This window comes from Petaurus breviceps, unplaced genomic scaffold (assembly GCF_028583685.1).
Source record: "Petaurus breviceps papuanus isolate PSGF00001 unplaced genomic scaffold, PetGlider_PUasm1.0 187, whole genome shotgun sequence".
NCBI lineage: Eukaryota > Metazoa > Chordata > Mammalia > Diprotodontia > Petauridae > Petaurus > Petaurus breviceps.
In genome coordinates this window covers 13,726,345-13,744,651 of record NW_027185799.1, presented here as the reverse complement: position 1 = coordinate 13,744,651, position 18,307 = coordinate 13,726,345, and the positions used below count along the sequence as shown (strand labels likewise).

The 18,307-nt window shown below is 39.8% G+C and overlaps 1 long non-coding RNA gene across 1 annotated transcript in view; it reads right to left on the bottom strand.

Moving 5' to 3' along the window:
• LOC138163108 (uncharacterized) overlaps positions 1–13,023 on the bottom strand; it is a 78,563-nt gene extending 65,540 nt beyond the window's left edge. Inside the window, exons 1-2 of the long non-coding RNA XR_011168797.1 lie at positions 12,706–13,023; positions 10,387–10,431 (exon numbers count right to left, since the gene is read on the bottom strand). This is a non-coding gene — a long non-coding RNA (uncharacterized lncRNA). The remainder of the gene's footprint in view (positions 1–10,386; positions 10,432–12,705) is intronic.
• Positions 13,024–18,307: the final 5,284 nt, after the last annotated feature.

Here is an 18,307-nt window from a genome sequence, read left to right as displayed (position 1 = left end):
TGGATGGATGGATGGATGGATGGATGGATGGATGGATGGATGGATGGATGGATGAATAGATTTAGGGAACTGTTCATCTGGCTCCATATCTTAGTCTGGGCAATAAACATTTTCAAAAATCTATTTTGTTTTATTAGTATGGATGGCTATGCCCATCTTTTCTGGGCACTGCTTTAAATTTCAGAGGAAACTATACAGTGTTCCAGGGCTCACTGTAATTAGTACATATTATATGTAAATCTTTCCATTACTAAAAACTTTTCTGTTTTGACTCTGTTTGGGAAACTTTCCATAACAGTAATAAATATATTATATAAGTATATATACATATATATATATATATCCTTTTCTAATGCCTGACTTGATTCTGACTCTTAGATGATTATCAACATTATTTAGTCACATCTGTTAAAGATATCATGCAATTTTAATGTACGTGTGGGAGTCACCTTGCTTGAGGAAAGCCTTGTTCCATTGTTTTCATTTTTATATCAGTAAATAGGCAGAACATGCTCAAATAGTCACCATACTTCTCTATCATTTGTGTAACTATGAAGATATGGTCTTCTATGTAAAATCATATGCAAAAGCTGCCTGTTCCTTTCTCATGTTTTCATCAAGGAGAGCCTCTGTGTGTGCATAGACCCTTTTCATTAAGTTTTTATAGAAATAAGAAAGACAAGATTTTATATATTATAATTTGCTGCTTTCTTCTCATAAGCCTAGTGCTCCCCTAAATTCCAGGGAATAGGCTCTGGTTAATTGAACTTAAATGGAGTATGGAAAGGTGTCCATATATCTACTTGCTTTCCAACAGCCTATTTTCCTGTGCCAATATACACAGGACTTGTTACACCCAATGAGTCTGAACTGGTTTGATTCCCACTGCTAAGCTATTAGGTCAAATAGCAGATGGGATTGTGGGGAGTGAAGGGAAGGAATTGCCAAGGCTAGTCAATGCTCCTCAGATTTAATCTTGAACTTTGAACCTGAATGAGAGATTACTTAAATAGGGTTAGAGACCATTAAGATCATTTTGGAGACTACAAGAGATAAGAAATCTGAGACTCAGAATACTATAAAACCTGTTTCCTCTCATCCTCTTCCCCCCCCCCAACCTCTGCCCCCATCTCTTCAGTGAGAAGTATTGGCAAACGCACTTGTTTGGTCTGACCTTTTAGAGAGCTGTACCATGGCAAGGGACAGCTTAAGCAGGTGGTTACTGTCATTGCTGATACCAGGGCTGGGGCTGAAATGTTTTCATTGGGAGGGACAATTAAAGGAGGCAGATGGGATGGTCATAAAGACTCCCACCTACCGTCCATGAAAAACTAAAAATACAAAGCAAATGTGAAAATATAGCTCAGCCTGGGGAAGAAAAGGTGAATACGCAGCTGGGTGCCTGAACCATGCCAGCCCGACAATCGTCTCAAGCTTGTCACTCATTAAAAAAAAGAGAGCGAGAGAGAGATTACAACTCATTTCTGAATAAAGAAAGAACCTGCACAAACAGACCTAGCAATTTAAGGACGCCCACACACTTGTCGTGGATTCCTAGAAAGGCAGATATAATTTAACTGGGTGTAGCTTAGTGTACTCTTTGGGCATTTTTATGACACCTTTAACACCCTCAATGGGTGATCTCTCCATGTGACAGGAGTTTACCACATTCATTGCACCAGACAAGGATTAGGGGAGTAAAATTAGTCATGTATGTAAATTATAATCACGTTGAATAGTTGTATGTGCACATTTAGGCATTTTAGCTGTGTGCGATGCTATCCTCTCTGCAGGACTAATAAGCATTAGCTGTAATGAGGTCAGTCAGTCAGGCAGGCATTATCATGGGATTTAATTGGGACACTGGTCTCTGCTGAAGTGAAAATTAATAACTTTTGTCAATGTTCTGGTGAAATGTTCTGTCTTATTAAACTATGAGGGTCAATTAGAAAGCATTATGTAATAAAGTCCCCAGCAGCAGAACTCGAATTGAGTTATACCACAGCCGTTATTCTAGGGCAATTGCATTTGAAAATGGAAAACCAGGGTGCCATATGGAGGATTCGGGTCATATTTACAAGCATCGCATGTTAAGGCTTCAACAAGAAGGAAACAATTAAATGTAATACTGAAATAAATCAGCTCACTGCAAGTGTGAGGCTATGCCAAAGGGCCGAAAGCAGGCTTGTGCCCTGGTCAGGGTGACTCTGCAAAACAGGCCTTGTTTATAAGCCTTGTTTGGGCTCCATCAGACAGCTCCATCCCTGTAGATCACTTGACGCAGTCAAGATCTGGGGCACACCTGGAAGGTAACAGGCCTGCACACTGACTCGTATAAATAACACTTTATTGTGTGGCTATTAAGACCAGAGATTGCTTTTATTAAAGGCCAAGTTATTGTGGTACAGCAAATTAAAGAATTTTAAAGCAGGCTAACCAGCCTCCACTATTCCCTATTCAGTCATGTTTTACAGTACTTTAAATGGGCAGTATATTGTTAGGGAGATATAAAATCTTTGCCAGTATTGGAATACAAGGATAGACTTAAGGCGTCCCAGCCAGGCAAGATTGGGAGTAGATAGGGTAATGATGAGGTGGAGATTGGGGTGATCACAAGACCAGAGGGGCTGGGGGTGCCTAGAGGGAGATGTCCCTCCCACCCTAGTAAAAAATAAAAGTGGCAATGCTGAACTGACACGCATTTAAAGCATGCTCTATTTGGATTGACCCATCACCAAAGATCTGCCAATTCTTATCCATTAATTTCACATTCTCCTTTTCTGCTGAAAGTACCACTCATTAATGAAGTATGCTAAAGTCTGGTGATAATCCTCTTTAGTCCAGACTCTGGTCAGGTTTCACCATAAAAGTAGACTCTAATAATAATTTCAAGACTATTGAGTAGAGGAAGCCACACAAACAGAGAGAAAACTGTTTTTCAAAGGCATTCAAAGCCTTTCTCTTTACCACATATTAAAATACTCAGTATCTACCTGGAGTGGACTGGAATTTACTATCTATCATCCGCAGAGATGCCAAAAGAAAAACTGAGTTGGGGTGTTCAGTGAGTCAGTAGGAAAGCCAAAAATAAATCTCAAGTTCATGAGCACATTGCTCCAGATGTCTGGCTCTGTGATCTTTTTTTTTTTTTTTTGGAGGGGGAAGGAAGGGCAATTGGGGTTAAGTGACTTGCCCAAGGTCACATGGCTTGTACTTGTTAAGTATCTGAGGTCAGATATGAATTCAAGTCCTCCTGACTCCAGGGCTGGAGCTCTATTCACTGTGCCACCTAGCTGCCCAGGTTCTGTGATCTTGATGAGAGTATGTAGACCATTCAGTGGTACACATCACAAGCCATCTATGCCTGCCCATTCTGTACAACTCTTATCATTATCATAATATTATCCCATTTATAAAATGGGTCAAAATTATGTGCTTTTGAATATCACACTAATGAATTGAAAGAGAATTAGGTTATAAGCTCTATATAGTCCCACAGTTTTGAAAAGCACTAAGATCAAAGCTCTAGAACTGGAAGCAGGGGTATATTGCATGTCACCATGTTGTTGTTGCATTATTTCCAACTCTTCATGAGGTTTGGGGTTTTCTTGGTAAAGACACTGAAATGGTTTGTAACTTCCTTCTCTGGCTTATTTTAGAGATGAGGAAACTGAGGCAAACTGGGCTAAGTGACTAACCAGGGTCACACAGTTATGTGTCTGAGGCCAGATCTGAAATTGGGAAGATGGTCTTCCTGACCCCAGGCTGGGAGCTCCAGCCACTACCTCACTACCTGTCCCTGGGTCCTGCTGTACTTGTTATCAAGAGTCAATTGTTAAGTTTTGTGAGCATTTACAAGTTGGAAACTGGCCAACAGCACAAATCAGGGTTCCACTGATTGTCTAGACTTAAGAAAATAATGGAGAAAATGTTAATAATGTTGATTAAATTTAAAAGTATGTTGTGAATTTTGGAGAATTCATTGTTAAATATTTCCCAGAATACGACAATCTGGAAGAAACCTCAAAGATTATCTGTCCTTCCCTTCTCATTTTATAGATGAAGAAATATGCCTAAAAAGGTTATGAGCCTGCAGAGGCTAGGTGGCCCAGTGAGTAAAGCGTCAGCCCCTGAGTCGGGAAGACCTGAGTTCAGTTCTGGCCTCCGACACTTAGCACAAAAAAACTAGCCATGTAACCTTGGGCAAGTTACTTAACCCCAATTGCCCTCCAAAAAAGGCAAATAATAAACAAACAAACAAACAAATAAATAAATAGAAAAGGTTATGAGCCAGCCCAAAGCCTGATAGATAGGAAGGTAAAAAGATGAATTTGAACCTGGGTCCTATGACTTCAAAATCTTGTATTCTTTCTGTTATACTACCCTTTTTAAATTAGGCAGTCTCCTAAAGAAATAAAAATTCTCTAAGTAATAATCCATTTTCCTAATTTATACAGAAAATACATGTACTTACAGGCAGCTGTGTCATAGACTTGTAGTCAGGAAGACCTGAGTTCAACTCCTGCCTCAGATACTTCCTAGCTGTGTGACCTTGAACAAGTCGCTAAGCAAGTAACTTAACCTCCAAGTACCAGTTTCCTCATCTAATAAAATGGGGATAACAATAGCACTTACCTCCCAGGGCTGTAAGGATCAAATCACAATGTCTGTAAAGCACTTTCCAAACCTTAAATGCTACATAAATGCTTGTGGTAGTGGTGGTTGTTATGTTTGTAGCATTACAAGTATGCAGGAAATTGTTTCTCAATAGCAGTTTTAGACTTTCATGTTTACTAGGTAACTCTAATATGTAACATTTCATCTAATTAAATGAGATCATATTTGTAAAGTGCTTAGCACAGTACATGAGAGTACATATGGCATACAGCAGGCACTTTGTGCTCATTCCTTTCCCTCCAGATGTAGAGTATAGAGCTCTGGGTCTAGAGTCAGAAAGACCAGAGTTCAAATCAAGTCTTAGACCCTCACTAGCTGTATGATCCTGGCTAAGTCACTTAACCTCTATTCTCTTAACCAAAAAAATGGAAATAATAATAGCACTTACTTTGCAAGGTTGTTGTGAGGGTCAAATGAGAGTATTTTTGTTAAAAAAAAAAAAAGCACTTAGCACAGTGCCTGTTAGAGAGGAGATACTAAATCAATGTTTATTCCCTTCTCCCTTCTGTATGGTAGAAAAGCAGTAAAAATACCACTGGATCATGGGCTTTAGGTGAGCTAGATTCTATACTTGGTTCTGCCAATAGTTTTGCCAATAGCTGTGCAACTTTGGGGAAATCACTTTGAGAAACTGAGGCTTGTAGACATTATCTCTCCAATGAAGGTATTAATAAGATGATCCCTAAGGGCCCCTCCAGTTTTAAAGTCCTATGGTGTCCTGAAACACAAATTACATACAGAAAATGAAAGAAAGATGGATTCCAGAAACTATAGATCTGGGAACTTGATGTCAATCCCCAGCAAAATTACAGAAAAGATTATTTTGTTTTTGTTTTTGTTTTTTGTTTTTGCTTTTTGGAGGGCAATTGGGGTTAAGTGACTTGCCCAAAGTCACACAGCTAGTAAGGATGTCAAGTGTCTGAGGCCAGAGTTGAACTCAGGTCCTCCTGACTCCAGGGCCAGTGCTCTATTCACTGCGCCACCTAGTCACCCCCCAGAAGAAATTATTGAAGAAGAATGTGTGTGTGTGTGTGTGTGTGTGTGTGTATGTTTACATTTAAAGTTTACATTTTTTTTATTTACCAAAGTCTCATATCTTTATAGGCAAGAGGGAGAAATGTTAACTAAACATGGACAAGATAATAGATTCAGAAGAAGAGGATATTGAGTAAATCTTCTCTAAACCTCAGTTTCATAGAATCACCAAAGTATTGAAAGTGGAACTCCAGAAGTCATCTCAGTCCAACCCCTACATGACCAAGGAATGCTCTGCAAGAGCCTTGACAAGTCACCAATCAGCATCTGCTCAAAGTCCTCCAGTGAGGACCCATCACCTTCCAAGGCAATTATCAGTCAACATTACTTAAGTTCTAATGATGAGTCAGACACTTGGGAGAACAAAGAAAGGCAAAGCATTCCCTACCTTCAAAGAGTTTGTGTTCTAATGAGTGGCCCGTTCCAATTTTGGAAAGCTCTAATTGCAAGGTAATTTTTCCTAACATCAGGTCTCCTTTTGCCTTGCTTCTTCCCTTGGGACTAGTTTCCTCATCTGTAAGATGAGAGTATAGAAATAGGTTCCTAATGTCCTTTCTAACACTAAATCTCTAACTCCCTTTCTCATGATTTGTGCAGCCTTAGCTAAAGAACCTTGATCAAAGGATTGATTTCAACCTGGAGAAAAGCGTCTGGTGTCACTGCCCTCGTCGACATTTATATCAGTGACTGGGATGAAGTCATAGATGGCCCTGCTCATCCAACTTTCAGATGACATAAATCGGAGAGGGATGATGGATATGAAGAATGACGGAATCACTAACCACTAAGTCCTTGACAACTGAAACTGTCAGGCAAATCTAACAAGATGAAATTAAATAGCAATAAATGTACAGTCCTTTGCTTAAAGTTTAAAAAAATCAACTGGGCAAGTCTTGGATGGAAAAAGGGTGACAACAATTTATGTAAGAAAAACATATTGGGGGGGAAGGGTTTTATTTGCAGTATGAATAATTGTGTGATGTGTGCTTTGTACTGGTCACATCACAACTGGACTATTATATTCAGTTCTGAGCATCACTCCTTCAGAAGAAAATTGACAAATTGTAGTTGGAGGAACAGGAAAGTGAAACACTTGACATCATGTCAACAGTTGAAGGACCTGAGGGTGTTTCGCTGGAAGAAGAAGAGAGGAAGGCATTTTGTGATCACTATCTTCAAGAGCTATTACGTGGAAGAGGGAAATATATCTACTATGGACAGTCGTAGACTAATTTATAGAAGTTTTTGGAGTTTAAGGAAGATTTTGTTATTATTGTTCAATCATTTTTCAGAAGTGTCTAGTAGGTGCTTGATACATGCAAGTTTCCTTTCTTCCTTAGAAAAGGCCTTACAGGAACACTCATACTCTATTCATAGAGCCAGGAATTGGTCCAACCAATCTGGACATTAATTTAGGTTAGATATATTCCAAACTACTCATATCAGTCCTTAAAAGTATAAGTTTGTGAAGGTCAGAAACTAGCCTTTTTTTATTCATTGTACTCCCACAGCACCTGGCCTATTGGAAGCACTTCATAAATATTTATTGGATTAGATTAAATTAGCTACCAGTACTGCTTGTACTAGAAGCAAAACTGGAATACAAAGCTGGAAACACCCATCAGTTGAGGAATGAGTGAAAAATTTGTGGTATACATGAATATCCTGAGATATTATTGTATATTAAGGTATGAAGAATTCAGAGAAATATGGGAAAATCATTCTGTCAATGCAGAGTAAAATAAGTAGAACCAAAAGGAGAATATATGTAACTATAACAATATATAAATAAGCTGAACTCTAACTAACTGAAAAAAATAATCATAGTCATGGAGAACAGATAATAAACATTCCTTCTTTTTTCTTTTCTCTTCTTTTTTTTTTGCTTTTGGGAAAAGGTAGGAGGGAAGGTAGGGCAATTGGGGTTAAGTGACTTGCCCAAGGTCACAAGGCTAGTAAGTGCTAGTCTGAGGCCAGATTTGAATTCAGGTCCTCCTGACTCCAGGGCCAGAGTTCTATTCACTGCACCACCCAGCTGCCCCCAAAAGATTGATATTGCTGTTATTTATTTATTCTTTTGTCTTTTTTTTGGACCTTCTTTTTTCTTGGCAGAGAAGAAAGGGACTCTTAGAATAAAATGTTGTATAGATTGTCAGAAGTGGTCACTTTACTAGAAATCTTTGCTTAAATGTTTATTTTTGTTACAAGAAAGTGTTCTTTGTATGTGGCAGGGGGATATCAAGGCAGGTAGAAGGAGATATTTCTGGAAATAAGTGATTCTTTAAAAGGCATCAATAACTCTCATTTTAAGACTTGAACTTTTTGTAGTAAACAGAGGACCAGAAACAAAGTGGGTATTCATCAATTGGGCAATGGCTAAACAAATTTTGATATATGTAGGTAACAGAATATTACTGTGCTGTAAGTAATTATGACTATGATGACTACAGAGATACATGAGAAGACTTATATGAACTGATGCAAAGTGAAGTAAATTGAATCAGGAAAGCAATATAGACAATGACTACAGCAATGTAAATTAAAAAAATAATATCAACAACACAATTGAACCTGAATGACATGAAATTATGATGACCAAGTTTGGCCCGAAGAAAAGATATGAGAAGTTCTTGCAAAAGCAAGAACTTTGGGTAAGAAATCAAGTACACAATAGTGTACTTGATGTGTTGATGAATTTTGCTAAATTGGCTTTTTTTCTTTTTTGTTTTAAGGAGGGAGAAGGAGGAAGAGGGATATATTGGGAAATGCAGATGATGCAAAAACAAGCAATATTGACAAAAACATAAAAAAGTAAAAGGTCTGACATTACATCCTCAGCTTCTAAGGTACATGGTAGTCTGAAGGCCAACATCGACCCCAAAATGAGGCACTGACAGCTACATACACCAAACAGTATTTTTAAAACTGTCAAAGAGTCTTCATAAGTTTTTAAAAGTCCTTCCCTCCTCCCCTCCATTCCCTAGGCTAATAAACAAGAGTCCTTCTGGCTTGTTTAGATTCATCGTGGCTCTCAAAAATCATAAAGGATTATAAGACCCTTGAAAGTAGCAGAGACATGTGCTTACTATTGAAGAGTTTTAAGAACTTCAAGAAGATTGCCCTGTCTCCATGAATTAGGGACATACATTGCATAGAAGGATCCAGAGCTCCTGAGAGTGTTGATTCTCTGTGGGTGGCGTGCGTCTTCTTATGCAAGGGTTAAATCTGTAAAAGGGTGCCCAGAAAAGCTCTGCCTAGTCCAAACACCGATGTTTGATGATTGATGATGCCCCATCACCTGCTGCTCTACAAAAGCAACTCCACCCCTATGGGTCTTGGGGCCATGGGCAAGTTGCCTTACTACCCTGTCTCAGTTTCTTCATCCACAAAATGGGGATAATAATATACCACACACCTCACAGGGTGGTTGTGGAAATGGACACTATCATGAATAATAATCATCTTTAAGAGACTCCCATTAAAATGCAGGTACCCCTGGGAGTGGTTATACCATAAACACTTTCAGAGCGTGCCTTAATTATTAGTTTACTGCTTAACAGAACCCAAATGGAACACAGGATAAGCATCCCTGTTGATACAGAAAGGATAAGAATTTCGATGTACATTTCATGGATGAGGAAACTGAGGATCAGAAAAGAGAAATAGATGGCCTAACAAAACATACCATAGACAGTAAAAGGCAAGACAGCATGGCAAAGTCAATGGAGTGCTAGGTTTGGCATCAGGATACACCAATTCAAACTCTTCCTCTGACATGTGGTAGTTGAGTCACCCAGCCGACAGATGTGTCAAGCTGCTTCCCAGCACTTGGTTACTAAGTCACAGACAGATTATGACCTTTCTTGTTGGAGGGAGCTCACAGAGCAGGAATTCCCCAAGCCAACAAAGTCATAGATCCTTGCTGGTATTTACCTAACAAGGGGCAGAGAGCCTTCCCTGTAATGCAGGCTGTCTGCCCTCGAGTCAACTGCTCTATCCACCATTCCACACTTCCTTTCCCCCCACTTAACACAGGCTTTAAATGTGGGATTTCTTCACCATTCCTTTTACCCCTCAGATCCATGCAGCACTGCAGAAAAAAGAGGCAGGACTCTTCTCTGGGCCTAGCTAGGTCCTGCAGACATTATATATTCCCTTCCTGTGGAATGCCTCAGAGATAGTGAATTGGGGGTCCCATGGCAGTGCTACTATGACTTGTGCTGTCTCAGGCCTTGAACGATCCTTCTTCTTAATGTTAGTAGAAAGGCTTCAATCATTCTACCTCCCACCATAAGGGTTTCTGGTCCATTTGTGCTGGATGTCCCTGGGGATCACATTTCTGTTTAGGGAAAGAACTTTTGGCACTGCTTTCTGTCTGACAGATCAGACTGGAGAGGGAATTTCAGCCATTTGTTGTATTGTCTCATTTTTGTTATTTATGAGGAAAGGATCTATTCTCCTAACAAAGGCAACAGTAAATTTCAATATCTATAAACGATGAGACTTTGGATTTTTGTTGGAAGACAGAAATCTCGACTTATGTCTGAAATAGTTTGTCTAACTTGTGATAATGTTTTACCCAAGGCATATGGCTAACAGAATTTGCCCCCTAATATCTAATATACTTTGGTTTCCAAGCGCCTAAGTTGTCCCTGGTCTAAGGCTGCTACTTACCATTTACTCCTACAAAGAACTAGGATCCTTCTCTTATCTACTCACCTAGTAAAAAAAAAAAAGACACATACCCATGAGACCTGGTCACCCAAACCACTCATCCCCACACACTGAATTTCACAGACAAATGCCTTCCCAGCCATGCATTACCACCCCAGCTCCCAGGCCCATCCTTTTCCTGTATCTTTCAAGTCAAAGGACACAAGACAAGAGGTTGATGCCAGCCCCCAGTTCGCCATCCCCAAGAGACTGAAGACACAGTCAACTCCCTCTGACCTGGCCTTGTCAAGGTGCCATATAACTTGATTAAGTAATCTTCAATATAACCTCTACATTTCCTCACACAGATGCCCAGAAGAATCACCCTAGAAAGGAGGGTGCTGCCGTCAGGCTCACATCAGGGCTTGGGGGAATGGTCCTTCTCTCTTTTCCAGGAGCTGTCTGCTCTTTCCCCCTAACTCAATTTCTCCCTCTCCCTCTCCCCATTTTGTTTCCCCAGGGCTGATTGCCTTGGGGCCTGCCAGTCTCCTGGAAGAGGGGATTTGGGCTTTACTTTTGCTATAAGTGAGTAGTTTCCAAAGTGCTGACTCCCCTGAATCTTTCCATCCACAGAGACCTGCCTGCATGCAATGCCTGTATTCAGTGCCAGCCTCGCCACTTCGGAGTTTTCCCTGCATGAAAGAGTTTTGGAAGGTATACCCTGGCACTTAGAAAAGCAAGCTTTATGAACCAGCTAGAGACAGGTCCATGAAGCACCCACCTTTCACCTAATATATACATGTGCACGCACACACACACACACACACGCGCACACACACACACACACACACACACACAAAACTGTTAGAGACCATTCCAAAGAATCCAATCAGTTCTTAAACCAGCTTTAAAAAGGAATAAAAATTCCTCAATCTCTTTGATGATATTCAAAGGGCCTTTTTAATATATGAGAAGACATGTTCTAAATTCTTAACACTTTGAGTGTCACCATTCCTTTTTTCCACTAAACCATCTTAATTCCATAATTTAGAAGGCCTTGAGAAGTGGAAGGATCAAACTGCCGTATAATTGGCCATCCCGTGTCTGCCAAGGGTTGGATTTGATCCCCAATAAAGCCTGGGAACTTTTCCTACCTTCCCTACCCCCTCAGGATAGCTTTTGGGGAGGTGTGAGAGGAGGGAGCCCAGTTAGTAGGAGGCTCTCTAGTCTATAGGGCCTTTGACAGGAGAGCTGAGCTGCCCCCAGGAAAATGTTTGCTATCCATTTTGTACTGACACTTCAGGAGAGAAGTACAATTTCTTTTGTGATTGGAGGTAATGTAATCTACAGGAAAATCAATGTGGGTTTACGGGAGAATCACCAAACTGATCTGGGAGCCCAGAGACACTGAATCATGTCAGAGGGGGAGAAGAAAATCAGCCAGTCAGTTCCAGGCTGGGCCTTCGGGACTGAATTCATTTGGATATTTTTGATCTTTGGGCTCCTCTGGGTCCCACATTAACTTGGATGACTTGGTCCCTGTCACTTCCAAGGAATGAGTGATCAGGCACTTAGCTACTAGGATTTCCCAGAAAAGTTAGACAGCTGTGGTACCCTAACCCAGTGACTGTCAGGCTTGATAAAAAAAAAATTAAATAATTTTTTAAGCAAGAAAGAGAGAGGGGAAGAGAGCACAATCTCCAAAAACATCTGAACATCTGCTGGAAAATCCTGACTGGCTTTTTCAGCTTATTTCAGCAGCAGCAGCAACTAGCAAGTGTCACTGCTATGACTGGGAACCACTACAACCCATGATTCAGAATGAGATTCTGCACTGGACATATATGCCAGCTTTCCCAGCACTCCTCTCCCCATCCCACATTCTAGAAATCCCCCCATAAGTCACCTGATTATTAGGCACTTGGTTCTGCCCATTATCTGCCCATTTGCTCTTGTCCCTTTCTGAAGATACTTTTTTGGAGATGGACATTTCATATTGTTTTGTAGTAAATCCGTTTGCTAATTCTATCCATTGTGTGAGAAAACTTATTATGGTAGGTAATAGACTAAGACCTGGCAATATTGTTCTAAAAGACCAGCAGTATAAAGACTGATGCTGAAAATCACTAAAGAACAGGGGAGGGGAGTTATGTAAATTCACATGCCCCTGTCCCCTTCTTGAAGGCCACAGCACAGAAGGCAGGAGTGTACACACACACACACACACACACACACACACACACACACTCCCCCCACTTTAGTCACTTCCTCACATATAGTATAGGATGTACTCTTCATTTCCCCACTAATTTCCTGGCAAATACTATCTAGTTTACCTACCATATTCCTGGCAGAAACTTTTAAGGCCAATCAGCCGGCAGCCTCAAGCAGGGTTTCTTCGAGTGTTTTTTGGGAGCAATTCAGGGTCTATTGGCTTCATTGTCTTTCCCACTGTACCATCCTAGCTCCACAATGTAGCAGACACAGGCTCTGGACAGCAGGACAGCGAGATCCAATAAATCTGAGACCTGTCTAGGTGCTTCATTTATCAAGAGGCCTAATTTACTCAGGCCCTTTAGACTAATTGCAGATTTGCAAAAAATGCTGAGAGTGTAGAACAGTGTGTTGTGAGTGTCCCTTGCCATATTTCTGCTAATGTGTTTCATCTGGAGTACATAAAGAAGCAGGGATGCTGATTTTAGACACAGCACTTTGGGGCTAATCCAGTTAAATGATTAGCCCTAAAAATCTGCAGTGATGTCATTTTCCCTACAGTGTTCTGCCTGTTGTGTTGTTTGCTTTATGGTGAGAAATATGTAATCCCAGGTCCCAGGCTAGCTTTTCCAGGCATCATGTAGAAATTTTCCCTCGGTTATTTTTTTCCCAGGCAACTAACTCGGTCAGTCTGTCTCTTTCTCTCTGTCATGCCAGCCACAGTGGCCATCTGAATGATAGCTAAAGGGACATGTCTACTCCAATAATCACTAATATATACTTCCCTCACTACCACCACCACTCCAAAACTTCTCTATTTGTAACCAGTATCTGGAGGTTCGGAAGACTGGTTCTAAGTGGGGTTTATTGCCTATATTTTCACCTGAACACCCATGCGTGTAGGTATGAGTGCCCTGAGATGGTAGGACACTTTTCTAACCAATCAATCAGCAAACGTTTATTAAACACTGCTATACATCAATGGAGATAAAAAGCTAAGCAATGGAGATAAAAAAGTCAAGACCAAAATAACCCCTGTATGTAAGGGGGCAAGTATATTTACAGATAAGAAAATACAGAATAATTGCACATATACAAAGTAACATGAGGGTGGGGGGAGACCACATACAACTAGGGTGATAAGTAAAGACCTCATGTGGGTAGTTGTGTTTGAGCTGAGCTTTAATGTAAGCCTAGGGATTCTAAGCTAGGAAAACAGAGGTGAAGAAGCAATACATTCCATGTCCAAAGACATGGAGAAAGAAAATGGAAGATCATATACTAAGAGTGACAACCAGCTCCCTTCGAGTGAAACCTAAAGCAAAAACTCAATTATATTCAACAAGCCTTTATTAAGCACTTACCATTTGTAAGGCACTGCATTCAATTCTAGAGATGAAAGTTGAAAAATGAAGAAGTTCCTGCTCTCAAGGTACTTTCATTCTGCTGTATCCCAGATAACTCTTTCCCCAGTTAGTCTAGAAGTAGCCATGGTTGGCGCAAAGGGCAGCACTTATTGATAAATGGAGCCAGTTTGGGTTTTGTTTATTGTTTTTAGGATAGTTTAAATTTAAAGTAGATTTAAATTAGTCATTTAAGTTAAATGACTTCCAGGATCCAAACCAATTAAGTTCAATAAACTTGAATCAAGATTTTGAAGGTTGGATATATCCGATCCAAAATGAAAATCATGACTCTGTGCAAGCATTGGAGGGACAAAAAGATAAGGACCAGACCTTGATGTCATTGATATAAGAACTTTCCAGCTGAGGAAATTCTCTCTTTCTATGCAGGTTGGCATCTTCTCGGAAATGTATAGTTTTAGAGAGTTGTATAGAACAGTAGTGTCAAACTCATGAAGAAACAGGGGCCACTAAACTATACAGAAAGATACCTGTGGGATGCATATTGACTTCATTTAAAATTTTATTACCTATACTTTATTGTATTTTTAAAATTATTTTGTTAAATATTTCCTAATTACATTTTAACCTGGTACAGAGAGAACACGGGAATGCTGTGAACATCATAATGTTTAACCTAAGAAGTTAACTGACTTGCTTAGAGTCACACAAATTTGTGTCAGAGGAGGGACTTGAACCCAGAGTTCCCTAACTCCATGGCCAGCACTCCATCCAACTCAAGTCAAGTCAACAAGCATTTTTTAAGGCCCTGTGATAAACACTGAGGATACAAAGACAAAAACAGTCCCTGCCCTCAAGCAGCTTATGTTCCAATTTGGAAGACTATGTGAATACAATTACACACAAATAAGTTATGTAGAGGATAAATTGGAGAGAAGGTGCTAGAGATTATATATAAATATAGATTATATATAAATCATATAGATTAATATAGATTATATATATATATGGCTTCTTGCCTTTTCCAGTAGTCTTTTAGCTGAGGCCCTGAGAAAAACAGGGAACCCTCCACTATGTCACATACCTCTTCTGGAAATAGAAAGGCAGAAATAAAAGTGGGCCCTGCTCTCCCTGAGCTTCCATCTGACTTTGGGATACAACAAGTATATGGATAAGGGTGTATGTGATCATTCGAGGAGGGAGGAACACACTGAAAACTAAGGGGCTCAGGAAAGGCTTCCTAAAGGAGACAGTACATTTAAGTTGTCCCTTGAAGGAAGCTAGGAGAGTAAAACAAATGTCAGTAATGGAATTATTGGGATGATCTAGGGGCTAGCTGTGTGTCAGAAGGCTGTGGTCATGTCTTATATACCTTCACTAAGCCCTTAACTTGAACTAAAAACTTATCAAATCTCCTAAGGAGCCATGTGAATTGACAGAGTGGAAAAATAGCTGAAAAGACATCTGAAAAGGAAAATATTCCTCAGGGTTCTGTTTTTATGCACTTCTTTCTTAAGCCACTTTGTTTATTATGTTGTTTAGTGCACATGTGTACAGATGTTGCATTAGAATCCATAGCTATGGAAAGAAGGACCACAGACAGATTCAAGAAAAGCACCCACAGCTAGAGGGGCAACATTTGTCTCACATCTCCCATGGCTGATAAAGGAGCTAGGGGCATGGACCAAATTATATGATGGATTCTTCACACCCCTCACTATAAATTTACCCCCAAGGGCCAGATGCTTTGGGTCCTGCCTGTGTCAGCGCTCCACGCGCAGCCTCAGAATCATAAAGTAGTGTTCTAGGGGGAGGCTGAAATTAATGAAACTCTGCCTGACATTTTGAGCACACACATACATATCTCAACATTATCCCACAAGTATATATCTTATGGAGAGAGTAGTTTTTCCATATTAAAAGATGGCATTAACCTTCAATAGTACATCACTCCCTTTAATCCTTTCCACCTGTAAATATTTCAGATAAAAATATCACATTTGCAATGACCGAGCCTTGCTAATGTGGTTCACCTCCAAAGGAATGGGGGAGGGCAGCTCCTTAAACTTCTCTGCTTTACAATATGCCCCTAAACTGAGTTTGAGTGTTCCTGCTCAGCTTTTGCTGCCCCACCTTTCTCTCCCCAAAGTGGGCAGGCATAGGAAATGATTGGGTAAGATGAAGTAATTTCGTATCCAAAAAAGTGTCTAGAGTCATTTGGAAACACTGGCTTTGACAGATTTTAGACTGGCCAGTCAATGAGGCCTCTTCATCTTCAAAGCCGAATCGGAGATTTTAGAAGATATGCCAGCAAGGTGGTCACCACATGGAGGGAGGAGCAACCTTCAAAATGCCCAACATAATTGGGAACGTCAGGGAGGGGCTCTATCAAACTTTCGGAGAATTTCCAACTGGGAAAAAACCTTCGGAATCATTTACTCTTAGTTTACAAATCGGGAAGTTGGAGCTCTGAACGATAAGGTCCTTAGCACAAGCTCACAAAACAAGCTGACCTTGGAGGGCAAGGTCTAGATCCCCTGTCTTCTGTAGTGTACCAGGCTGACTCTGGGCATAGTTTTTTCAGGGTATTACTCAATTAACAAGCATTAGATGCCAGGTGCTAAAGATATAAAGACAAAATAAAAAGACAAAAACAATCTTCCCTTAAGTGGCTTTCTATTGGAGAAAACTTACAAGCATTTGTGATTTTTTTTTTTAGATTTAGATATGTGATTTAATGAGTGTAGGGAGTTCCTGGTGGGGAGCTTCTTTGACCAATGTACCCTCTTGGCAAGTTACAATATTTATAATAAGCTAGCTTATATTTACCAACTTTATATTTACTTACTTTGTTTATGCTTCACTCACTTTTGCAAGAATGGAAGGTCCTTTTTTCATTCTTTGTACTGATATCTTTAGGGCCCAGTACATAGTAGGCATTTAATAGATACTGTTTGATTAATTGATCTACAACATGCTGGCTGGTAAAGAATGATTATTCATCCAATTTAAAAATTAAAGGAGAATTCCACAGACTATTTCAGTGTTTAATACATCTCAATATCAAAATATTTTCTTCATCTAAATTCCTCCTGCTGCAATTTCTTGTTTCCTTTCTTCCTCCTATCTATGCCCCAAGCATCTTCTGTTCAATTTAATATTTCAATTCAGTACGCATTTATTAAATACTTATGTGCCAAGTACTGTACTCTTTAACAAATTTAATAATTATGAACTCTCTCCCTTAATAGTATCTTCTCCCAAGCTAAGCAGTCCCAATTTTCTTCATCTTTCCTATTTTTGTTTTGTTTATGTATCAGTGATTTTTACTGGTGTTCCAGAATTCCATGTGTGGAAAGACCCTCATGTAATGACTAAGAGTTGCCTGGGCTACCAATAGCTTTCATATAGTCACATAGCTCCTATGTGTCAGAGTCAGGGCTTGGGCTCAGATCTTTCTCATCCCAGTGCCAGCCTTCTAGACACCACATCTAGAATCCACATTCTTATAGTTTTCTATAGTATTACTCTGAACCTCTCACCCATCTTAAAAAGTTTTACAGACAGTAATAGACATGACTGGGCCTATGATTTCATAAAGAACTTTCAGGAGAGAAAATTCCCTCTACTAAGGCAGATGAACATCTTCTCTTCACCTGAAAGTATTAAATAGTTGCCCAGAGGACTGAGAGATTAAATTACCTGTCCAGGGACACACAGCCAGTATATGTCAGAGGTAAGAAGCACAATGTGATGTAACAAAATGTACTGGATTGTAGAGTCTAAAAGACCAGAGTGTGAATCCTAGGTCTGGTATTTAAAATCTCTGTGACCATTGACCTCTCAGATGACTTTCTCCAAGTCTCAATTTCCTCATCTATAAGATGAAAATGTTAATACCCATATCATCTGCCTCATAGCATGTATGTGGTACAGTGGATAGAGTGTTGGGCTTAAACACTACCTATATGATCCTAGGTAAGTCATTTTACCCTGTTTGCCTCAGTTTCTTCATCTGTAAAATGAGATGGAGAAGAAAATGGCAAAACACTCCAGCATTTTTAATAAGAAAACTCCAAATGGGATCACAAAGAGTCTGACATGAGTGAAATAATTAAACAGCAACAACAAACAAATACTCTAGGGGATATTCAGAAGAAGTTACTAAATATACTGCATACTTTTGTATTAGAAAAATAAAGATCCAGATTTTATTCAATCATATTGCACATTGAAGATCAGGAAGGAAGATCACTCAAAGATGTTCCCATCTTGATCCAATTTAGGTGCTATGAGATTTCATCTATAATTTTTCCCAGGAGTAGACAAGACCTTGACTCAACTCTAAGGAATGATGGGGCAGA